This window comes from Muntiacus reevesi, chromosome 18, assembly GCF_963930625.1.
Source record: "Muntiacus reevesi chromosome 18, mMunRee1.1, whole genome shotgun sequence".
Lineage (NCBI taxonomy): Eukaryota > Metazoa > Chordata > Mammalia > Artiodactyla > Cervidae > Muntiacus > Muntiacus reevesi.
In genome coordinates this window covers 8,519,241-8,544,267 of record NC_089266.1, presented here as the reverse complement: position 1 = coordinate 8,544,267, position 25,027 = coordinate 8,519,241, and the positions used below count along the sequence as shown (strand labels likewise).

The 25,027-nt window shown below is 56.0% G+C and overlaps 1 protein-coding gene across 9 annotated transcripts in view; it reads right to left on the bottom strand.

Moving 5' to 3' along the window:
• SEPTIN9 (septin 9) overlaps positions 1 to 25,027 on the bottom strand; it is a 177,138-nt gene that overhangs the window by 18,414 nt on the left and 133,697 nt on the right. The window contains exon 1 of one of the 9 annotated variants that reach the window (XM_065911013.1): positions 19,338 to 19,554. The exons of 6 other annotated variants lie outside the window; for them this stretch is intronic. The gene's annotated coding sequence lies outside the window, so the exon portion shown is untranslated. Of the gene's footprint in view, positions 1 to 10,496; positions 10,631 to 19,018; positions 19,136 to 19,337; positions 19,555 to 25,027 lie in introns of those variants that run through there. 2 more of the 9 variants (XM_065911015.1, XM_065911014.1) reach the window with 2 other exon arrangements.

Sequence of the window (25,027 nt, the reverse complement as noted above, 5' to 3'; positions counted from 1 at the left end):
AATAATACCTTGACCTTATTTACAAAACAGAAACAGACCCACAGACAAAGAAAACAAACTTATACCAAAGGCAGAAGAGGGGGAGGTAAATTAGGGATTTGGGATTGGCAGATAAAAATTACTTTAAATAAAACAGATAACAAGGTCTTACTGTATAGCACAGGGAAATATGTCCAATATATTGTAATAAACTAAAATGGAAAATAATCTGAAAAAAATGTATAAATGTAAAGAATATGTATGCATGTATATATATGTGTGTGTGTGCGTGTGTGTGTGTGTAACTGAATCACTTTGTTGTACACCAGAAACTAACCCAACACTGTAAATCAACCATGTGTGTATGCGTATTAAGTCTCTTTCAGGCATGTCTAACTCTTTGCAAACCTACGGACTGCAGCCCACCAGGTCCCTCTGTCCAAGGGATTCTCCAGGCAAGAATACTGGAGTGGGTTGCCATGCCCTCCTCCAGGGGAATCTTCCTGACCTGGGAATCGAACCTGGGTGTCCTGCATTGCAGGTGGATTCTTTATCACTGACCTGTAAATCAACAGTACTCAAAAAAAAAAAAAAAAAAAAATTAGCATTGACATATACATACTACCGTGAGGAAAAGAGCTAGTGGGAAGCTGCTATGAAGCACGGGAGCTCAGCTCAGAGCTCTGTGACGACCTAGCGGGGTGGGGTGGGGCTAGGGGAGGGAGGCTCAAGACAGGGGGATGTATGTATACATATGGCCGATTCACCTTGTTGTATAGCAGAAATTATAACAACACTGTTAATCAACCATACTCCAATTAAAAAAATTTTTAAAAAGCGCTGATGTCCCGACACGCTATAACCAATGAACCTTGAAAATACTATGCTCCGTGAAGAAGCCAGACGTGAAAGGCCACATATGGTACGAGTCCATTTAAATGAAATGTCCAGAAGAGGCAAATCCATTAAGACAGAGAGCAGATGGGGGCAGCCAGGGGCTGGGCCCTCACGCCTAGGGGACTTCCTTTTGGGGGATAAACAAGACTCTGATGCTGGGAAAGACTGACGGCAAAAGGAGAAGGGGGTGGCAGAGGATGAAATGGTTGGACAGCATCACCGACTCAACGGGCGTGACTTTGAGCAAACGCTGGGAGACAGCAGAGGACAGAGGAGCCTGGCGTGCTGCAGTCCGTGGGGTCAGAGTCGGACACGACTTAGCGACTCAACAGCAACATTTTCTGAAACTAGATACAACATTGAGAATAAGTCCCACTGATGCACACGCTAAATGGGTGAATTGTACAGGGTGGGGATTCTATCTCAATGAGCTGTTATATGAAGACAGAAAAGTCGCTGCTTGTGGAGATGGACTGAAAAGAACCCACTGTGCCCAGGAGTGCCCACCAGCCAGCTGTACAGCTTGCGGACAGCTGAGGCCAGGACGCCCCCACTCAGGCCCAAGGTTCCTGTGCCCCCCACCCCACCCCCCAGGCTGTGCAGCTGCACAAGCAGCCCTGTCATCTCCCAGCAAGGACGCTCAGACGAGCCGGAGGAAACCTTGGCAAGTGTCTCTCCGCAGGCCTCCGATTTGAGCCCAGGCCTGCAACCCTGGTGGGCCAGCCCCTGCCCCCTCCTTCCCCACAGGGGCCTATAGGTCCCCCTTTTCTCAGGAACTGATGGGGAGGGGGGTGCTCTTAAATCGGGGAGGAAGGGGTTCCATCCTCTTCCATCCACATGCCTTCACAGGGGGCTCTAGGTTGCAGCCCTGAGCCAGCGCCAGCTTCCGGCTTCTGCTCCAAGGGACAAACTCTTCCCCCCTATCCTGGGGTCTGTGTATCGCTGTCTGTGGCTGGCTGGGATGCAGCCACCAGAGAGGAGCCCGCAGAGGGTTTACACTTCATTGCAGCTCCTGGGCGATCATGGGCGGGGGCCCAGCAGGCTTGCAACACCCAAGGGTCACTCTTCGCCACCGCCCCTCCCTGTCTGTCCTGCTGTCCTTCCTGCAGCCCAGAAACATCCCTGAAGATTCCACCGTCTCCAAGCATCAGCCTCCGCTGCTCGACATTGCTCCCAGCCAGAGGGGCACCCGTGTCATAGCCAGGGACACAGCCCAGGTCAGGCTCTCAGGGTAAAGCCGACTCGATGCTCCTTATCTTCCCCGGTCCTCCCCAGGTACACTGGCACCATCACCCCCACAGGCCTTGCTCAATCACTGCCCACAGTGGCTGAGCAGAAAGCATGGCTGACCTGTCTACGGACACCCACGAGACCACCCAACAGGAGCCAGCATCACCAGGCAGATCCAGGCGGATCCATGCAGAAGCTTGATGCTGGGGTCATAGGGACCTGTCCACCACATACTCTTCCTGCAGGAAAGGCTCCCGCCCCCCCTGCCCTTGATGAAGCCTTCCTTCCCCTATCCCACCCTCGTCCAGGTTCTTCTCACAGTCATGGTCTCCTGCCTTCACCCTGCAACTATGCACACATGTACACTGGCGGGTGGACCTTGGAGACGTAACTGTCCTAGAAAAGACGTCAAAGAAATGGCTATAGGAACAGTCCTGAGAAAGAAGAGCAGAGCTGGAATAATCACATTCTCTAACTTCAGACGATATTATTGATGCGAAGCTACAGTCATCAAAACAGTACAGTACTGGCTGTAAAAACAGACACGCAGATGAATGGAACATATTATAAAGCCCAGATATAAATCCACACACTTATGGTCAATTAATCTATGACAAAGCAGGCAAGAATATACAACAGGGTAAAGACAGTCTGTTCAATCAGTGGTGCTGGGAACACTGGACGCTACATATAAAAGAATGAAATTAGAACAGTATTTTATACCATATACAAAAATAACTCAAAACAGATTAAAGGCTTAAAAGACCAGAAACCATAAAACTCCAAGAGGAAAACATGGGCAGAACACTCTTTGATATAAATCAAAGCAATATTTTTTTGGATTTGGCTCCTAAAGTAAAGGAAATAAAGCAAAGGTAAACAAGTGAGACCTAATTAAACTTAAAAACCTTTTCACAGTAAAGGAAATCATCAATAAAATGAAACGATAATGCCCTGAGTATGAGAACATATTTGCAAATGACATGACATACAAGGACAGGGAAGCCTAGCGAGCTGCAGTCCATGGAGTTGCAAAGAGTCAGACATGACTGAGCAACTGAACAACAAATGATGTATAAGGGATTAATATCCAACATACATAAAGAGCTCATACCATTCAACAACCTGATTACAAAATGGGCACAAGAACCGAACAGAAACTTTTCCAAAGAGGAGATGCAGATGGCCGACAGGCAGAGGAAAAGATGCTCCACATCACTAATTATCAGGGAAATGCAAATCAAAATCACAAGGACATATCACCTCACGTGTCAGAATGGCCGTCATCAAAAAGAATACCACAAATGCTGGCGAGGATGTGCAGAAAATGGAATCCTCATACACTGTTCGTGGGACTGTAAACCGCGGTAGGCAGTGTAGAAAACGGTATGGAGGTTTCTTGAAAATTTTAAAACAGAACTATCCTACGACCCAGCAACTCCACTTCGGGATATATATCTGAAAAAACCAAAAATACTAAGCTGAAAAGATACATATACCCTCATGTTCACAGCAGCATTCTTTGCAATTGTCGAGATGTGAAAGCAACCTAAGTATCCATCAACAGATGAATGAATACAGAAGATATGGTACACATACACACACAAAAGACTACCCAACCATAAAAAAAAAAAAAAAAAAAGAATTTTGCCACTTGCAGCAACATACGTGGACTTGGAGGGCATTATGCTAAGTGAAATAAGTCAGACAGAGAAAGACAAACACTATATGAGATCACTAGTATGTGGAAACTAAAAAATACAGCAAACTAGCGAATATAACAAGAAAGAAGCAGACTCACAGATATAGAGAACAAACCAGTAGTTACCAGTGGGGAGAGGGAAGCGGGCAGGGGCAATAAAGGGGTGGGGGATTAAGAGGTACAAACTATTATGTATAAAATAAGCCAGAAGAATATATTACACAATACAGGTAATATGGTCAAAAGTTTATAGTAACTATAAATGGAGTATAATCTTTAAAAAGTGTGAATCACTATATTACACACCTACAATGCATAATATTGTCCATCACCTGTATTTCAATTATAAAACATGGTTAATGAACAGTAGAAAAAGATCCTGGGGTCCCAGTGGACCAAGACCATCACAATGATACATTTAAGGAACATTTACTGAGCACCTATTACACAGTAACAAAAAGAAGATACTATATAGGCTTGAGGTCAGTCTGAATGAAAACAATGGTGGCACATAGGAACAAGTTCATTTATTCAAATGTTCATCAGCCAAAACTTCCAGGCAGATTCATAGTAATCCCTTACAAGCAAAGAATCCAATCTGGCACAGGATTTTCGTGTGATGTATCACAAACCTCTTTTAGAAGCTGTTAAAAGATAAGGAGTCTCTCCCTAAAACAAGTACACATGAAGACAGGCAATAAATTGCGAATAAATCTGGACAATTTGTGGGGTTCATCAAAGAACCCCGTAGCTTTCTTGATGAAACTAACCTGGTCTAACGAGAACTTAGAATTTAATCACTTTATTTCTGAATTGGAACTTCTCAACATACAAGGATATTGTGGGTTCCATGGTCAGAAAAGGGTGAGGAAGAGTTTTAAAAAAAATGATTACAGAATCCCATGGTGGTCCAGTTGTTAGGACTCAAGAGTTTCCACTGCAGGGACCCCGGGTTTGATCCCTGGTTGGGGCACTAGATCCCAAAAACTACGAGGCACAGCCAAAGAATGAAAAAAAAAAAAAAAAGAAAAATAACAACAAAAAAAATCAGGGTGGGGGGACTTCCCTGGTGGTATAGTGGATAAGAATTTGCCTGCCAATGCAGGGGACGCGAGTTTGATCCCTGGTGCGGGAAGATACCACATGCCGCAGAGCAACAAAGCCTGCGCGTCTGCAGCTACTGAGCCTGTGTTCTGCCGCAAGAGAAGCCGCTGCACTGAGAAGCCCGTGCACCCACCACAACTAGAAAACAGCCCCTGCTCGCCACAACTAAAGAAAGCCCGAGTGCACAACCAAGATCCAGAGCAACCAAAACTGTTTGCGACCTCATGGGCTGCAGCCCGCCAGGCTCCTCTGTCTGTGGGGATTCTCCAGGCAAGAACACTGGAGTGGGTAGCCTATCCCTTCTCCAGGGGATCTTCCCCAACCCAGGGGTCGAACCAGGGTCTTCTGCACTGCAGGCGGATTCTTTACCAGCTGAGCTACCAGGGAAGTCCAAAAGAAATAAATAAATTTAAAAAATTGTTTGATGATCAAAGGCAGGAAAAGAGGGAAAGGGCAGAGGTAATGAACAGCTGGTCTCCATCCCTGAGCCCAAGGAGAAAACTGTGAGGGATGGGCAGGGAGATAAGGGCTGTCATTCCCTGCGGGGCTTTGAAACAGAATCTTTTCCCATTTACCAGATTCCGCTTTTCCTTGTGTCCCCGTGAACCTACCCCAGCCACTACAAACTCCCCATAAATGTCACGGGGGAACTTCCTGCTCCCTTCTAAAGATGGAAACACTGAATACAAATGACTGAATTTTGCAAATCTGTGCAGGCCGGGAATCAAGGCATGCATTTTTAAAGCGTACACGGCTCATCTAATTCAATAAGTAGTTCCAAATCGAATTACACTTCACACTTTGTACAGGGCAGGAAGCGTCTCCCCGAAGCCCGATGAGGAACCGGGAGGCCAGAAATCTGAGCGCCTGCCCTCTGGCCTGAAAGCCGGCTTAGAGATTCAGCACAAAGGCGAAGGCCTCTCCGAAGAAAGACGGGAGTTTGCAAACGCCAGGAGTTGCATCTCTCTCCCCATTGGAGCCCGTGATCTTTCCCAAGAGGAGACTCAAAACAAAATCGCAGCTTCAGGGTTTCTGTGCAGGGACAGATTGGGTGGAAAGACTTCCCACGACCCCGCGCCCTTTGCAAGACCTGGGAGGGGACAGGGTAGGAACGGCCCCTGCTCCCACCCAACTCTATTCACTCAGGGGCCCAGGGCGCCCCAAAGTCCAGCGGGGGGTGATCCCCACTTTTACTGCCCGCCCTTGTCTCTCGCTAACCCTTTAAAGCAAACATCTTCCCTTTTGTCCGGGAAAGAATCTCAAGAACCTCTTCACTTCTGCCAACACGGTTTCAATTGGCGTCGGTCGGTGGAGCCAGATTTGGACGGCATCCAACGTTCAGCCCGCACCCCCCACCCCCTTCTGGAAGAGGCCCCCTTCTGTTCTTTCATTTCCAGCCCGCCTCCCGCCCCCCTCCTCCAGCAGAGTTCCTCACCCGGGTTTAGCAGCCTATTGAGACATCAATCTTTGGTCAGAGCAGGCTCCAACCTGCACCACGTCCTAGGCACTTTCCTAAAACTCGGTGTGCAGAACCGAGTGCCGCCGAATCCGAGAGGCGGAGGAGGCCAGGGATGAGGCCTCCGACTTCCTGTGTCAAGGGATTTATCTTTCATTCCGTGTTCCGCCGCCCACACTCGCCTCGAAGGCTCAGGGAATGTGCCCCCGAGCCGCCTCCCGGCCCAGGGAACCTTCCAGCAGGATGGACCCTGCCCCAAGGCAAACCCAGAATCCAGCCCGCCCACCGCGTCCAAGCGGTCAGCCACAGAGATTCCGTTAGTTCTTGGCAAGTGTTCGCAAAGTTAGAAAGAGAAGACCTTCCCCCACAGATGGGTGGAAAGTGGCCATTTGTCACGGGGTGGAGTCCCCCAGCCCCCTCTCCTATCAGCAGGACTGTCAGCAGACGCACACCAGAGCTCCGTGCTGGGGAGGCTGGGGGCGCCCCCTCCTGCAACTGATGAGATCATGTAAAATAACAATAACTAGACAGGGTCCTCTGGGGTGCAAGAGAGCGGCCCCCTGCCAGGATCTAAGTAGGAAAAGAGCTCCCCTCCCCAAAGATACCAAGCAATTCTCTTATCAGATCATCTGCTCAGGCTCCGAGATGCTGCCTAATAAGTTCTCCTCCCCCACCCCCCCAAAGGGCCCCCTACCCACCCTGGTCCCTTCAGAGAGGCGGGGGTCTGAAGGCACGGCCAGGGAGGGGGCTGGGCAGGGGGGGAGAGTTCTAGGCCAGGAGCAGAAGCCTGACCAGTGGCCGCGTAAGGATGGAGGACACCTCATACCACTAGTTGCAGGGGCCGGGAAGGTTGTGGGGAAGGTGGGAAGGGTTCAGCAGCTCTGGACCCTTTTGAACCATGTCACCGTCCACCGGCAGCTCCAGCTCCCGGCTGATGTGAGTCGAGGCCGCTGAAGTCATGTCCCCCCTCCCCACCTTCAGCTTCTTCCTACTCAGGAGGTCAGGGGGTCAGGAAGCAGAGCACTCAGAGCCTGGGAACCCGCGCGGCCCCTCAGACGGCTCGCTCCGTGTCCACTCTGCAGAAAGCCTGCCTAGGCTGTGCCCACCTGCCCGCGGGGCTGCCCGGAGCCCTGCCTGCTGGAAAGGCCCCCCTGCTCCCCACCCCATGCAGTGCCTAGCCCCTGCTCTCCCAGGGGAGCACCTGGGCAGAGCAGATGTGCCAGGGCAGGTCTGTGACATCTTAGGACACACCCTGAGCCACAAGGTCAAATGCTCCCTGAAGCGAGATGGGGATGGTGAGCTCAGGGATACACATGCACCCATCAACTGCAGCCTCACCCCACAAAAAAGCAGTGTGTGTGGACAGCATGCCTTACCCCCTCGGGACACACGTGCAACACCCCTGAAACACTGCCCACGGGAGATGCTGGCCACAGGCAGGGTGCACACACACTCCCGAGCCCCGTGTGGGTCGGACACCAGGCAGAGTCCCACTTCCTGCAGCTCCTGCACGCTTGCAATGTGCATGACACGAACCTTGGGTGCACTGCTGGACTTGGGGCTCTGGCCAAATGGAGCCGCCAGCCCTTTGAAGGGGTCACCCCAACTTCTCCTCTGCTGCTCCTCCTCTGTCTCCGGGTTCTCCATTGCCTCGCTGGCTACTCCTCCACGTATAGAACCAGTCTGGTCCTAGCTGGACACTCCCTCCAGTGATCCTGCCCATGCTCTAAGCATCAAATGCCAACCTCTGTCCAGATTCATATAACCAGAGCCAATCATGACTCAGCAGAGATGGCCCATTGTGCCAGACCCCTTGCCCAAAGCTGGGTATCCTTGGCCCCTGCCCTAGTGAAGCCTGGATGCCTCCCACTGAACATGCCGCCAACTGAGCTCTGGGCCCGTCCATGCCACCTGCCCCCATGAGTACTGGCATCTCCACTGATCCAGTTACTACAGCTGGAAACCCAGGGGCCAGCCCTGGTCCCTCCTTCCATTAGCATACATCCAGTCATCCACCCAAATCCTATCAATCTGAATCCAACATATCTGAAGGCAGTCACCTGGCCTCCCAACCTCCATGGCTCCCACAAGTCAAGTCATCTCCATTAAGCCCCCCACGCCCCACCCCACCGTAGGGTCTATCCATCTCAAGGCACCAGGAAGGCCTGTTTAAAACAAATTCATCACATTGCTCCCCTGGCTTGAAAGCCTGACCAGGTCCCCCTGCACCTGGGATAACACAAGATCCCCAAGGCCCCAGAATCCTGCAGTTAGGACCCTGTTCCATCCCAGACTCTCCATGTGACCTTGAGCAAGTAACTTAACTTCTCAATGCCTCAGGTTTCTGTTGGGTAATACGAGATAATATCTGCCTTGTAAGAGTTCTGTGAGGACCAAACGAGATACTTACAAAGCACAGAGACTAGAGCCTGGCACAGCCAATGCACAGAGCATGTGTTAATAAAATAGAAGCCCATGCCCGGCTCTCCAGTTTCGACATGTGCACCATCTCCCTGGCTCCTCTCCTCAAACAAGGCTCCCCAGAGAGGGCCTCCCTTGGCACTGCTCTGGGAGACTCCCGGTGTCCCTTGGTTCTCCACCCGAGTGCCCCTGCGCACAGCCTGCAACTGCAAGGTCTGTCTCCTCTGCTGCTCACAAAACCTCACACATCCCACAGCCCAGTACGTAAGATGTCGAATGAGTGAATGAAAGGTCAGCTTGCTGCCTCCCGCCCTCCTCTCTTCCCAGAGCATCGAGGGGCCGCTGCTCCCAGGTCGGTGCAGGCGGCCTCTCTGCAGCCCTTGCCCCTCCGCGAGGCTCCCGCGGTGCTGGCCTGCATCCTTTCCCACGGGCTCCCCGGGCTTCCCTCAGCTCAGCCTTCCGCGTGTGCCGGCATGTGAATGAGATGTGAACGATTTCCGGTTTCCATCTCCCTTCTGGAACCACAAAGCATCTCGGCGGAAGGATGGATGCACTTCCTGGGACAGCTCTTGCCCATTCAGGAAATTCTGCTCAGGAAACCATCAGTGGGAGAACGGGAGTGCCCACAGAGGGAGAGGAGACTGGGCGGCCCCTAACCCCTACCCCCTTCCTCGTGCTTGTGCCCTAAGCTGCTTCAGTCGTGTTCATGTTTGACTCTTTGCCACCCTATGGACTGGGGCCTGCCAGGCTCCTCTGTCCATGGGCTTCTCCGGGCAAGAATACTGGAGTGGGTTGCCATGCCTTCCTCCAGGGAATCTTCCTGACCCAGGGATCAAACCCATGTCTCTATGTCTCCTGCCTTAGCAGGAGGGCTCTTTACCACTAGCATCACCTGGGAAGCCCGCCCGCTTCCTCACCTGCCCCTAACTGGGGCCTCAGGGCATGTGAGGTCTCTCCCTGAAGCTTGGGCAGGGCAGGCAGGGGTGCTGGAGGGGCGGGCGTGGGCAGGGGGACCTCAGGTCCGAACACCTGGGCATGGGCAGGGGGACCTCAGGTCCGAACACCTGGGCCCAGCCGGGGCTCTGTCTCAACCCTGAAACCTCAGCCAGGCCGCTCTCTGCACTGCAGCTGACCTGGCCAGTGCTACGGCGAGGACTGGGTCCCTGCGTGCAATGGCCGGGCCACCAGGCGCTAGGCATCCATTAATTTGCTGTCCCGCAGTGAAAAGTGACATAGCAGCAGCCTAAACTTAACAGTGATTGGGTCAGCTGGCACAGTATTAATCACGACCCAAGCAGGGCTCTGCAGAAGGCCCCTAAAGCACTCGGTCCTGGCCCCCAGGAGCTCGGCCAGGAACACAAGAGGCCGGGCTGGGCCATCAGAGGAGGGCTGACCGCCATCCGGGCTGGCCTGCGCACGGCACTTTACAGTTTACAGAGCGCTCAGACTTGCTTTATCGTATCCGATCCTCGCCTTCACATCCTTCCTTAGACTCTACATTTCCTGCCATAATTAGCTGACACTTTTGAAATCAGACCAAAATAACAAGAGCTATAGTAACAACACGTTCTCCTACAAGTTGAGATGAAAGTTAAAAGAAACGGGCTTGTCGGTCCCCAGGGCCTCCCACACTTCCTAGGACCCAGCAGGCCCACAGGCAGACTCCCAATCCACCCCCTACACCCTCCACACCCGGTGGGGACCTACTGTGGACCGAGAATGTCCGGAGTCCTCCAACCGATCGATCTGTGCCTCTGAAGGAGCTTCGCCTCAGTCAGCACAGGACCTGGAGGCCCTCCCAGCCCCCGAGGGTGGGAGCCTGTCCCCTCCCAGGTCTCCCCAACCGGCGGCTCCGGGAAGGAGCCACATTCATATGGTAATTTCTGCCTGTGAACTGGCGAGGAGCACAGGCCCCCTCCAGCTGCCGGGAGGGCGGGGAGGGCCAGGAGGAGGCGGGAGGAAGCCGGACCGCCCCGCCGCCTTCCCGGGACCGCGCCAGTGGGCCCTCCCCTGCGCGCTCCCAGAGGGCGTGATGCTGAGAGTGGACACAGCAGGCGCCCAGACGTGCACACGGGTGAGTCTTTGCTGGATGCACTTGTGCGGTGGCTTAAAAAGACAAGAACACGCATTCGTTCTGCGGCTTAACTTTTCTGCCTGTGATGCACACAACAGTCCAGAAAGGGTGTAGCTTGTTGCTCCTGCAGATTCTGGGGGGAAGAGCAGTCACCCTCACACCCTCCCTGGACCCCAGAGGCCGACCTCCCCCAAGCCCTGCATTTCCACCCGCCCAGGAAGGATGCACCTCCCGCTCCCGCCAGGAATGGGGAGGGGGTTGCATCCTCGCCCCCACCTTCCCACTGGGGGAGGGGTCTGACCCCGCCCACTCCTCCCACCCACTTCCTCTTTCACTGCCAGTACCTCACTGTCATGAGCCCCGTCTCCCCTGGAGAGGACACACAAGCCTTCCTTCCCTTCCTGCCTTGTCCAGGGCCCTGTGCAGGCCAAGGAAATCAGAAGTCAGTGGCAGGACCCAACAGGCTCCTCTGCTCCTTGATCCCACTCCTAACTCCTCCCAGCATTAATTCCTCATTGATTCATCCTGTTCCACGAAGCTTGGCCCTGGACTCACAGTGAAACCAAAGAACCCCCAGCCAATTGCACAGAGACACAGACTCCAGACTTGACATACAGTGCTCACAGCCACTGGGAGTGGGCCCAAGGGACCAACAGTGCACCCCCACTGGGGGCTGGTGAGCCAAGCGTTCCCAACTGACTGTGCGGGTCCCCGAGAGAAATGAAAACAGATGTTGCCCACCCAAACCTGGACCCCAGTGCTCACATGAGCTACAAAGTGGACACAGCCCACACAGATGCCCATCAACCCATGAATGGACAAACGCAACATGGTGCAACTGTCAAAATGGAATACTGCAGCCATAAACAGGAATGGAACATGGACACATTACTTACGGATGAACTTTGAAAACATTACACTAAGTGAATGACGCCAGATACAAAAGGCCACCCGTTTAAAAAAAAAGAAAAAGAAAGCCATTTACTACATGATTCTACTATTAGAAGATACCTATGATAGACAAATTCACAGAGAGAAGGCAGATTCGTGGTTGCAGGCGCTGGGAAGCAGGGAGTAGAATAGAAAATGACCACTAATGGACTTAAGACCTCTGAGGGGTGGTGACAAAAGTATTCTGGAATTGGTGATGATGGTAACTTTGTAAGTATACGGGAAACCATTAATTGTACACAATAAAAGGGAGCATTTTCTGGAATGTGGATTATATCTCCATAAAGTTATCATCAACAACAAGAAGGCCGATGACTGTGCTCCCCAGGGAACCAGAACGACAGCGCTGTCCTCTGGTCCACAGCTGCCCCCCACCCCACCCCACACCAATCCAGCCTGCACACCCCTCCCCGCCTTTCCATTCAGCAGCCTGTGTGTGTGTGTTTGTGTGTGTGTTGGGGGGTGATTCCAGTGACTTCTCCACCTGTGCAGCCCGCTCCTCACACCACCAGTGCTCGTAAGGACTCACCATGAATTTTTAACAAGGGGCCTGCCTCAGCGTCACGGCCTAGAACCTGTCAAGTCACAGAACGACCCGGAAGCAAGCCCTGTTTACAGAAGGAAGCCTCACCCTGAAAGGAGGGGGATGCGGCAGCAAAAGCAGCCAGTCAGCAATCAGAAAGGCTGAACGTGGCTCATCCCGGATCTCTGGGCAGGAGGGACAAGAGGTGAAAACCTTTGCTACCCAGGACATCCACTCAGACCCCTTCCATGTGCCTGAACCAGCGGGGTGCAGCCGCCATGGGCCAGCACCCACCTGCACCCCGCTACCGCCTGCCTGACCAGCCAGGTGCTGAGGCTGGTCAGAGTCCTGAGCGCTGGCTGCTGCTGCTAAGTCGCTTCAGCCGCGTCCGACGCTGTGTGACCCCATAGACGGCAGCCCACCAGGCTCCGCCGTCCCTGGGATTCTCCTGGCGAGAGTACTGGAGTGGGTTGCCACTGCCTTCTCCGGAGCGCTAGCTAGTTCGGAGGAAATGACTGCAGAACTGCTGGGGGCCACCACCGGATTTCCTGGGCCCCCCCCAAATCCGTTAGAGGCCCAAGCCCTCTCTCCACCCCCGTCCCAAACCCTCAGGATGCCAAACAAGCCACAACGAGAGAGAATCAAGTGAAGCCCCACTTTTACGAGGTGGTGCAGGCCTCAGGGGGGAGGGGCCACCAGGTTTCTCGAGGTTTAATTATAACTTTAGCACTCGGGTTTTGGGGTGCCCTGTGGTGTGAATCAGCTCTTTGCTTCCAGCCGTCCTCAGGGAGCCACACGGTGAGCTGGAGGCGGGGAGCCCACAGAGAGGCCTCTCGCCTCAACTGTACCCACAAAACCCGAGGACCAACTCCCCCACCCGACTCACACATCTCCCCACAAGCCGGTGAACTGGCAGCAGGCTGAATGCAGAAACTGAGGTGCACACGGGGTCACCCGCCCAGCTCTCCATGGCCCATGAGGGGCCTGGCCCCAGGCACAGTGGCACCTCTTCAGCAGATGTAGAGTAGATGGCTCCCCCCTCCCAAAGCGTTGCTGGATGAACACATGAAGGAGTGAAAGAGTGAAGGGGACAGAGGCGGCTGCTGGCACACAGACGGGGTCCCCGGAGCCTCGGGGAGACAGGACCGGGCCGTCCGGTTCCACACTGGGCCCTGGAGGAAGCTGGGGAGGCGGCCAAGAGTTTGGAAAGATGGAAGAGGACAGCTGAGCAGCTCTGCGCCAGGCAGGCAGGAAGCAGGAAGTAGGCATCTGCGGAGGGGGTGCTGTGTGGGGGTGGCCCTCACGGAGGTGAGCCGTGTGAGAAGCAGCTGCCACATGGACATGGGGCGCCCCCCCCACCTCCTGAGCCCCCTCCTGGGTCTGACTGTGCTCCTCACCATTGCACTCCAGCCCCTGGTAGCCGTGGAGGCCAAGAGGCGCCAAGGCGCGCCTTCCTACCTGCCCTCAGCACCTCCCGGGTAGCGCGTGACACATGGAGGACCTTCGGTTTCCCCACTTTTTCAACAACTGCACTTAAACCAACGGAAAACAGATGCCTCTTAAAACGTGTTCTTCTTCCCATGAGTAACAGTCTGGGAGGATGGCATTTCGTCACGGACCCGTCCCAACCCACCGTTCCCCTCGCTTCGGGGCCCACCTCGGTCATGTGGGGAGGGAGGCAGGCGGCCCCCCCAGCTGGTGACGAAGGTCCCGTAAGTGACACTCCTGGACGTGGAGGCTGGGGGCCCCAGGCACCTGGCCCCAAGTAACCCGTGGTTGGGAGCCGGCGCCGGCTGTGGGGCTCCTGGGCTGGTGGGCTGACTGTAAAGCCACTGGGGTGACTCAAGAGACGTCAGCAGAGCACACGGTTTGCAAAGTGGCCCCGGGCCCTCTGCTCTGAGCCCTCCGTCACTGCAGGGCCGAGGGAGGGCTCCCCTGCCGGGGGGTGTGCGGTGACACCCTCCACCGCTCTCTGCACTCCCTGGCCCCCCCGCACCAGCCCCCACCAGCCCTCAAATGACAATCAACAAGGATTCTCACTCCAACTCAACGGGGCCGCTGTCCACCTGTCGTTCGTCTCCGGGGCCCACAACTGACCCCAGCAACTGGCAGCTCTTCCTTGGTCCCAGGCAGCCGAGGAACAAAAGCCTGGGATCCTGTTCTCACTTCCCAATGGCTCCCACGGCACCAGAGCGTGGAGGCAGGCCCGGGGTCATCTGATCCAGTCCCCTGCCCCAGGAAAATATATTCAAATCACCAAAGAAACGCTGCTCTTCGGTCCTTTCTCTTTAAAAAAAAAAAAAAAAAAAAAGGCTCCAAGGACCGCCCGTGAAAAGAGAGCAAAACAAATGTCTGTTCTTACAAGGCTCTCTGAAGCTTGCCTGTCTCACAGGAACCACAGAGCGTTTGAATAAAAGATGAAACACCGCGATCACGCGGTATTGCTCGCGCCTCCACTCAGAGACAACAGGAGCGTCCAGGCCTCCATGAAGACCGCGAGGGCTCAGCCCAACACAGGAGCACGGTCCGGGGCACAACACACACGCAGGACACAGACGTCCTCACCTGGAGGCAGTGGAAAAGGAAAACCTTATCTGTTGTCAGAGGCCTTGGCGACAGGCCTGGGAGATAAGATAAGAGATAAGGGTGTGGGAGGCGGGAGGAGGTGCGGGTGTGTGCATCCCACCGGGGACACTAGCAAGGACGCTCGTCCGAGTGACCGCCTGCCTCACTGGGCACTCGGTGCCTGGCACTCGCAGGGCAGGACGGGGCCAGGGGTCCCCCTCCAAGGCACATGGCTCCGGAAGGCCCTGCGGCACCCGTGCCGGAAGCAAAGAAACAGAGGGTGGACCCCTCCTCCACGAAGGCTCCGTGGGGGTCAGTGTGGGTGACTGAACCCCAACCCGGAGCCTCTGAGAGCAGCCAGAATGCTCAGGAGTTGACATCTCACGGGCTGTGTGCTGTCCCAACTCCCCGCCCAGCTTCAGCAGAGTAATAAGAAATGGGGTGCTTCTGCTATGATCTGGCTACTAAACACAGGTTAAAGGGTTTATTTACACTGGAATGGCCGGGAAGGGAGAGGAAGCAAACTGGTTCATCTTCCCTCTTTCAGGCCCTTTGCTTTGCGCTGCCCTTCCCCTGCCACCAAGGGCCAGCCCCGCAGCACAGATGGGTGGGTGGGATGATGCAGCTCAGCTCCTGTGTGGGACAGGTGAGCCCAGGTGAGGCCAAGTGGCCACTCAGGCCCCTGCAGAGGTGGAATCAGAGCTCCCCAGGCCTCTTAGCAGTAAGCCCTTCGCCCGCTCTCGGTAGTGATAAAAGAGAGTGGCAAGTTAGAACTCCACCCACCCACCCACACCCCAGGGCCAGATGTTCCACCTACCGCTCTGCAAGCCCTAGAACAGGGCCCGCGGGGAGCCCGCTGGGAGGTGGGCAGACTGGAGGGCCCACCAATTGGGGCAAGGCGCCCTCCCGGCTGTGGATCAGACCGGCATCTTTGTTGGCCGCCTCCCCAGGCTGCAGAGCCAACAGGTTCGGCTGCAGAGCTGGCTGCCTGGCCACCACCTCGGGGGCGCTCCTGGGAAGGCGTCAGGAGGCTCCACCGAGCCGCTGAGAACAGGTCCCTACCTGTCCCGGGATCCAGGCTGGTACTCAACAAACAAATCTAAGCCTGGTGCTGGCAGGCAGAAGTCTGGGAGGGGAGTCCCGGCCAAGGGCTATGACTCCTGCTGGAAGCATCTTCCTCAAGACCCCGGCTGAGGGGAGCTGGGACCCCAGCTCCAATCCCCGAAGCATCTATGGCTAAGCCAAGATTGGGGGCAGGCGAGAAGAGGGATGGAGCTGGCACAGCAGGTGTGGAAGGCTGACTGCCTTCCACTGCAGAGGACCCTGGCCAGGGACTCAGGGGTGGCAGCAAGCGTCTGTCCTCACCCTCACAGGCTGAAATAAAGTCCTGCTTCCAACACGCTCGGCCAGTGGGAGAGGCAGGGAGCCCAGAGCCATCGGCAATCTGGGAAAGGCGGCCCAGGAGTGAGCCATGCGGGGGGGTGACTGTGCAGGGGTGACCAGCGTCCTAAGAGACCTCTGACACCACAGGAAACCAGCGCCGTTCCACGCTGCTGGGGGGGGGCTCTCCTTCTGCCGAATGCATCTCAGCCCCTAGGACGCCTCCTTCCTGCAAAGCTGCCCTATCTGACGAGAGCCGTTCAGGCTGGTGGTGACAAGGCAGGAAGTGGGGAGAGCAAGAGGCGGCCACGGAAGCAGGCAGAGGGTGAGCCAGTAAGTCAGCCCCAGGATCCTGGTTGTCTTAAGGGGTTCAGGGCTTCTGGGGTGAAAGCCCTGGTGAACCGTGTCCTGGAGGCCTGGGGCGATGGACCTGGCACTCAGGGAACAGCCCCATAGGGTCCCCCCAAGGCTTGGTGTTGGTGGGGGCCAATGACACCATGAGCTCTTATTCTGCCTCGTGGCAGCCCCCTTCCCAGAATGGGGCTCTGTCTCCTCCAGGACAGAATGCCCGGTGCACCCCCCACACACACACACAGTAGTTCCTCCCCAAATGCCAGTCATCCCCGTCACAGTGCCGGCCTCGAGGAGCAGAGCCTGGCGGAAATACAGACACAAACCAGGAGACCCAATAGTACTGCAGGTGTCACAACCCGGAAATGACGGGGGGCGGGCAGTAGGGATGCCCAGGAGGGGTGGGCGAGGGTCAGTGACCACACAGGTCCCCCGAGACGGGCGTAAAAAGAGGTCAGCCACAGAAGAAGCCATGTCCTTTCCCAGGCACGTCCTAACCCAGAGAAGACCGGAGAGGAGTCAGGTGGGCATGCCCTCTCTCCAAAGACCTCACGTGGATACAAGCTTCCCGCTCCCCAAATGGTCAGACAAACTTGTTCTTTCTAGTTCCTGAAAAGGAGCCTCTGGCTTGCCAAAGAGAAATGACATGTATGTAAACACCCATGGAAGCCCTAAGTTTGAAGGCAAAACAACAATGAACGAAGGGCGGGAAGCACGCCATTATGAAAAAAGGGGCCTTTCTCTCACTTCTCCCCAGCAGGACTTTCCAAGGCAGGATCCAAACAGAATTCCAACCAGGGCGCTGTCCCCACAGGCAGAAACCCCCTGCATGGACCAGAACCCCACTGCATGGACCAGAAACCCGCCATATAGACTGCTGCCGGGCGGCACATTCTTCTCCAGGAAAGGAATCTCAAACTTCTCTTTGGTGAGCAGAGATGCTTCCCAAAACCTCATACAAAAATGCCAGCAGATTTCATGGCGGTGGAAAGAGAGGGAGATGAGAATGAAGATCAGCAGCCTGGGAGCCGAGTCGACCCCCAGGGGACATTGCAGATGTACTTTCAGAGCAGATGGCTCTGCCTGTCCAGCACCTGCCCTCCCTGCCCCCCGTTCTTGGGTGCCTGAGAAGACGTGCTGGCCCAGCTATGGAACTGGAGCTCCGGGGGCTACGGGACCAGAGTCCCAACTTTTCTCAGCTAGAAAAACCCTTTGCAAGACACGTCCTGGAGATGCTGCTCCCTCACTCCCGCTCCCTGGCAGGGCATGGCGAGGCAGATACCTTCCCATCCTCCAGCAAACACAAGCATGCCAGCAACCCATCCCACCACTCCCCACTGCCCCCTTCTCCAGTCCGCTCCCAGGAACATCAAGAACGTCCCAAACACCTCCCAGGAATCCAGACAAGCTGCAGCACAAACTCCCCCGGAACACAATTCTGTCCTCGAGGTCTCCAATTCCGGCATTTCTAAGCGTCTGTTGAAACTGATCTCCGGCCGGTCCTCCGCTAACCCGCCTACCCCTAACGGCTGACAATCTGGATGGGACAGTTTGAAGAGGCAGCGGTGGCCCACCAGCATCTCCTCCCGGCCCTCCAGGAATATCAGGGAAGACCCCTTGCGAAAGGGAAACGGATTCCAAGAAACTGCTGGCCGAGGCGGACTTAACCACTCGGGTAGCCGGCCAAATATTTACAAAGCCTCGGCTGTGACACAAAGCCGTACTCTTCTGCTCCGCGGCGGAAAATCTGGGCCCGCGTGGAGGACCGAGCTCCCGCCGCCCCGCTCCTGGGGCCAGGGGGGCTGTCCCGCCGGCTGTCGGGGGTGGGGGGTGGCCGGGCCTGGCGGGGCTCTGGGGAGGCGCCGTTCCAGCTCAGCCCTGGGGCGCGGGGGAGGGGGTCTGCCCGGCGGCCAGACCACCTGAGAGCCCCCAGCGAGCGGAGCGAGGCTGGAGGGAACAAAGGGAGCGCGGACTCACCCAGCAGCTGAGTCGGGCTGCGCCGGCCGCCTGCGCGCGCGGCCCGCCCACCGGGTCACATGGCTCGGAGCCGAGCAGAGGATCAAAGGGGCTTTGTGGCCGAGGAACAAGGAGCCTCCCAGAGCGCGGGCAGAGGTAGGGAGGGACCGCGACGGCCTCCCTGCAGAGGGAGGCTCGGCGGGGCAGCAGCTCCGGAGGGGCAGGGCGAGGGGTGCGGCGGGAGTGGGGGGGGGGGGGGGGCGGCAGGAGGAGAGAAGGGGACCTCCCGGCAGCCACCCCCACCCCGGGTGCCTTAGCTGTGCCCGCGGAACGCCAAGAAGCCCACTGCCCAAGCCGGCCTGAGTCACCCCCCCAAAAGGAAAAGTGACGTGGTTCACCAGAGGGAGAGAGAGGAGGCAAGAGGCTCACCTGGACAGACGGCCAGGCTGCCCTTCGGCCCAGCCCGTCCTGCTCGGGTGGAGGGACGGGTGATGCCAAGAACCTGCTGCTGCCCACGGGCACCCTCTCCCTGCCGCCCGGCCCTGGCTTCCTCTCTGCCAGGTGTACCCCCCCACCTGGTCCTGAACCCCCCTCCCCCACTCCAGCAGCTCAGATGACAGGCCACCCTCCCCAGGAGGTCCAGGCTTCCCGGCAGCTGGGGGTCGGAGCAGAGCCAGCCTGGCCGTGTGTGCACTGGTGGAAATGACCCGGGAGGGGAGCGGAGAGGAACCGGCGGCGGCCAGCTCACCCTGAGCCCCGTCTTCTTCCTGGAGCCTCCGAAGATTACTATCGGATCCCGCTTGTGCTTCTCCAGCCCCTCAGGGCCTGGGGATGACTCACGGAGTCTCCTCCTCTCTCTCCCCTCCCTGCGGGCCCCTGGGAAGAGCTGAGACCCCCCTCAGGGGATGGGCTAGGTGGTCCCCTGAGGAGGGAACTTGGGAGCGTCCCTGTCGGGGCTGGGCCTGCCTGCTGGACGCTGGGATCGGCCAGATCCATCCTGTGCCTCGACCTCTGACCCCTGAGGGAGTGAGTCACTCCCAGGCATGGGCGGGGCCAACTTGGCTCAGGCCCACTCCCACAGGAAGAGACAGCTCCTGGGGGCTGGTGTGTGTGGGGGGGGTCTTCCTTGGGCAGAGAGTGGTTAGTTCAAGTGCAAAATTGCCAGTCCATCCTCCTGCCTCCAGGAGGAAGACCCCCAGCTCAGCCTTCAGGGGCCAGGCCACACCCAAGGTTTCCCAGATCCCCCGCATGGTTAGTGGGCAAGGACCCAGCGGCACCCACCCCACCGGCCAGGCTAGGGGTAGGCTGACCACATCCACCACCAGGTCCCTCAGCAGCCAGCCCTTCCCAGCAGTAGCCACTCCTACTCCTGACGGCCAGCTTGCCCCCCAGTGGCCTCTGAGGTTTGGGGGGTTTGCCACAAAGTCTTCAGGGGCCTGTGTTGCAAACCCCTCCCAACTCCGACATGGAGTGGCCATGCAGAGCTGCTGCCCCTGGTCTCCAGGCACTTGGTCAGAGCTGGGGGAGTACCCAGGGAGAGGAAATGCATGTCCAGAGCCCTTCTTCGCATCTCACTGGGAGGGAGGCCGTGGTGGATCCCAAGATGGGCCTCAGAGTCAATATCAGATGGAGGCCCCTTCCCTCCAACCATCTTTGACTTATTTCTCAGCATCTGCTGGCCTGGACCTTCCCCATCTGTAAAATGGGCATGATCAACTCCAGCTGCAAGAATTAAAGTGAGACACGTGTATGTCCAGAAACAGGAAAGGCAGCCGCTCCCCAAATACAAATCCTTTTCCTCCAAGAAGGTGATTTCCAGACAGTTGCAAGGGCCCAGCCCCTCCTGACAACCTGCCCACTTGTTCAGTTGCTCAGTGTCCAACTCTCTGACACCCCACGGACTGCAGCACACCAGGCTTTCCTGTCCCTCGCTATCTCCTGGAGTTTGCTCAAACTCATGTCCATTGAGTCAGTGATGCCATCCAACTGCCGCCCCCTTCTCCTCCTGCCCTCAATCTTTCCCAGCATCAGGGTCTTTTCCAATGAGTCGACTCTTCTGCCTACTTGGCTGGGCCCCAAAAAGCAGGTCCAGGAACCAGCAACAAGGGAGGCCAGGCCAGGCGTCAGAGTTAATTAACATGGAACCTGCACTCCACGCCTGCCCTGGCAGCCTCCTGGCCCCGCAGTGCTCCCCTCGGAGCCTCCTTCCAGCCTCTGGCCTCACTGTGCCCCCCAGTTTTCTGGTCCCAGAGTCCACTCCCAGGGCCCGCTACCCCTCCTGGGCGCTCACCACTGCTCTCCAAGTTCATCTCTCACCCTGCCTGCCATCTATCCCCAACCCCCAGATCACGAGTCCGGGAGGCAGCCTGGGTACTTTGTACACATGCCAAGCTCCTCTTACAACTTCTCCTCACGTGTCACTGACCAGGGCCCACAGAGCACAGAAGAGAGTATTTTTGCACTCTCCAAGCCCCCCGGTCCAGGGGCTTTTCCAACACAGAACGTCTGCCCCCCGGCACTGTTCACAGTCCACTTCTGCTCAGGACACACTCGGCATCCAGGGGGAGCGGCCTGATGCCTGGGCAGCTGTCTGTCCTATCCTCCAGTGGAAACCGAAGGCCGGCCACAGATAGCCCAGCCATAGACGTGATTTTCAAGTTTCTAGTAGCCACAGTAAAAAAATATAAGAAGAAACAGGTAACATTAATGTTAATGCATTTTATGAAAACTAACAGAGCCAAAATATTATCAACCCAACATGTGATCAGCATAAACACTTTTGAAATAGATACATGCTTTGTTTTCTTTTTTGGCCACAAGGCATGTGGGATCTAGTTCCCAGACCAGGGGTCGAACCCACGCCCCCTGCATTGGAAGCGTGGCGTCTCAACCACTGGACCACCAGGGAGGTCTCCAGTGTGTGTTTTATAACTACCTAACCTCTCAATTTGGACTGTTCACATTTCAAGTGGTCAATAGCCACAGGCAACCAGAGGCTACTGTCCTGGACAGCACAGCTCTCTATATTCTATTTCATCCTGAGATGACAGCAGACCCTTGGAGAGAGGTTTATCTGGATCATTTTTCACATCACACACGCAGCCACACCAGCGGTGCTACAGGACACACAACGGCATCTACTGTGAGATGCTGAGGCCTCTGTTGAGGCCACTGATCCCTACGTGACAGTGTCCCCTTTCTGAGGACGTAAAGGGACATGAGGGCTTCCCTGGTGGCTCAGATGGTAAAGAATCCACCTGCAACGCGGGGCACCTGGGTTCAGTCCCTGGGTAGGGAAGATCCCCTGGAGGAGGGCATGGCAACCCACTCCAGTGTTCTTGCCTGGAGAATCCCATGGACAGAGGAGCCTGGAGGGCTGCAGTCCTGGGGTTCGCAGAGAGTCGGACACGACTGAGCACAGCACAAGGGGACATGATTCTCAGCTTCCACCATCAGACACAGCAGAGCTTCTCCTAAGAAGCCGCTTTGCCAAATGTGCGCTAACTACCGGTCAGATGGTCTTCTGTGACTGCCCACACATCCCTTTCTGGGCTTCCCTTGCCTACCTGGCTCACGGTTGCTCAGGCCAGGATGAACCCCTGACTCAAAGGCAGTGGCTTAAGAGTGAGCTGGGAGATTCCCTGATGGCCGGGTGGTAAAGAGCCCGCCTGCCAAAAGCATGAGACATGGGTTCGATCCCTGGTCCGGGAAGATCCCACATGCCGCGGAGCAACTAAGCCCGTGTGCCACAGCTACTGAGCCTGTGCTCTAGAGCCTGAGAGCTGCAACAAAGAGAAGTCACTGCAATGAGAAGCCCAAGCAACGAAGAGTAGTCCCTGCTTGCCGCAGCTAAAGAAAGCCCGCATGCAGCGATGAAGACCCATCACAGCCAAAAATAAGTAAATAAACAATTTCTTTAAAAAAAAAGAATGAGTTCAGCTGTTGAAGTTTCCTCAGTAGCCTAGAGCCAGGAACCCTTCTGGACACCCAAACTACCTCCACTCCTAATCCTCCCACTCAGACATCCAGGCACTGGCTTCCCTTGCATCCGATAAGTACCTCAACATGCTTCTGGTTACTAACTGCAAAGTCACACAGAACTGCACTGATTAAAAAATGATCTATAAAGACAGAAAGCAGTGGTCACCGAGGCAGGGGCAGCCGTGGCTGGGGAGTGCCACTTCATGGATATGGGGTTTTCACTGAGGTGAGGAAATATGCTGGAAATAGATAACGGTGACGGTTACCCAACAAGCTGTGTGTTCACAGTAAATTAAAGAGAAAAAGAATTTAATATGTCCTTTCACTGGGGCCAGTTTGCTTTCCTGTTTTATACCTTAAAACCAGAGGGGCCCCAAGACAAATTGGGAGCCCTGGGAGAGACTATATCATGCCCCCTCTTCCCGGAACCTCTGAATGTGATCTTACCCGGCAGGACCGACTGTGCAGAGATGATGAAGGACTGTGAGATGCAGAGGCTCTCCCGATTATGTGGCTGGGGCCCTAAAGTAATCACGAGGGTCCTTAAGAGAGGGATGCAGAAGGGAACTTGAAGAATATAGGGAAGATGACCATGTGATGATGGAGGCAGAGTGGAGTGACGTGGCCACAAGCCAAGGGCGAAGGCAGCCACTGGAAGGTGGAGGAAAGATGGTGTCTCCCCCTGGAGCCTTCAGACAGAGCCAGCCCTGCCCAGCGTCCCTGATTTCAGACTTCTGACCACCAGAACTGTAAGAAGAATAAATTTCTGTTGCTTGAAGCCACTGAGTGTGCGGTTAAGGTGGGACAGCAACCACAAGAAACTTGTACGGCCCCACAGTCTGCAACTCGACCCCTGTAAGTTAGGAGCTTCCTGGAGCAGAGGGAGAGCCTCTGCATGAGCAATGAAGACACAAACTCTCAGAGTGGGACGGGAATTTGTTCCAGGCCACGCACCTGTGAGCCAGACCCTTCCCAGACCTATTATTAGTTGGGGTTTGGGAGAGGGAGTTGGACTCATCCACAGAAAGCTAAAGAAACCCCCTTCGCCGGGTTCCAGCTGATGTGCAGTGGTGGGTGGGGGGGTGTGGGCTGTCCCATGGTGTCCGTGACAAGTTGACAGGGATGCTGTGGGCCATTTCCACCTGCCCATGAGCAGACTCCACCATCTTCTCTCAGGAATGCCGGCGGGGGTTGGGGGAGAAGGTCGCCTGCATCGGCTGTCCGGCGGGAGGGTCCCACTCTGGAAGTCACAGAGGGACACGTCAAGGCTTCCACCTCCAGCCCGGCCAACTGGGTGAAGAGCTCAGCATCCTGTGGGGGAGGCACCCGCCCTGCAGAGCGGGGCCACGCAAGTGATGCCCAAGACGCTGGCTCCAGCATGCAGCAGCAGCGGGGGAGAAGGAAGTGGTTACACAGTGCCCTCCCTTCCTGCCTGTCTCACGCACACTCACGCACACAGGCACCACCCCCACCCCAGTTCCCAGGTCCGGAGCATTCCTCCTGCCAAGCCCAAAAGCCTGGTGGCGAGCACACAGCTCAGCCCTCCCGCCAACTCCCTTCCAACCCTCCCCGGGCAAACCCCCACGGGATGCAGCAGATGCTTTCCATCAAATGCCAAGAAAAATACCCCTCCCCCTCCTCTGCGGGCAGGTCGCCGGGCTCCCCCCTCTGCCCCCTGCAGGAGGACAGGGGAAGGGCTGGGTGGGTTTGAAGTGTGGGGCTGGGGGCTGAAGTGAGCCAGGAGCATAAGTAGCCCTGTGCCCCCAGGGGTGGGGGGCCCAGGTGCCCAGAGGCAGGCCAACCTCAGGAGGTGCTGCCCCACATGCAAGTCCCCCCCCCCACCGTCATTCCTGCGGCGGGGGGTGGGGGTGAGGACCCCACAGCCCCAGGGCAAAGGCCAAGGCGTGCACAGAGGAGGGAGGGGACCCTGACGCAGTTTCTCTGCAGTAGAGGAATGTTTGCAGGGGCTGGTTATCACCTTGGGTTGACATCTTTCTTTTGCCCAGTTCCTTTTCAACTTGACCTAGGGAGAACATTCAGGCTGCCCCTCATCTCAAAAACAAGGCCACCCCCACTTCCTTTGGCCCCACTCCCTCCTCCAACCGTAGGCTTGCTTTCTTCCTCTCCCAAAAACCCAACCTCGTACCAGTTGGTCTACACTTGCGGCTTCCACCTTCTCACCGCACACTCACTCCTTAACCTTTGCTATCTGGCTTCTGCCCATTTCACCATTAAAACCGACCTCTTGAAACAATCCTCATGGCTGACCTCCAGTTCCTCCACCCCACGTGACCTCAGGGGGCAGCACGTGGCATGCATTAACCACCCCTCCTAGCAGGGAGCTTCTCCCAGCTACCTTCCTCGCCTCGTCCCCCAAGATACGGGAGTCTCCTCTCCCCGCATCTCAGGAGAGGCTGGCCTTACCTTTGTCACCAGCTTCAGCTACAACCCCCAGGC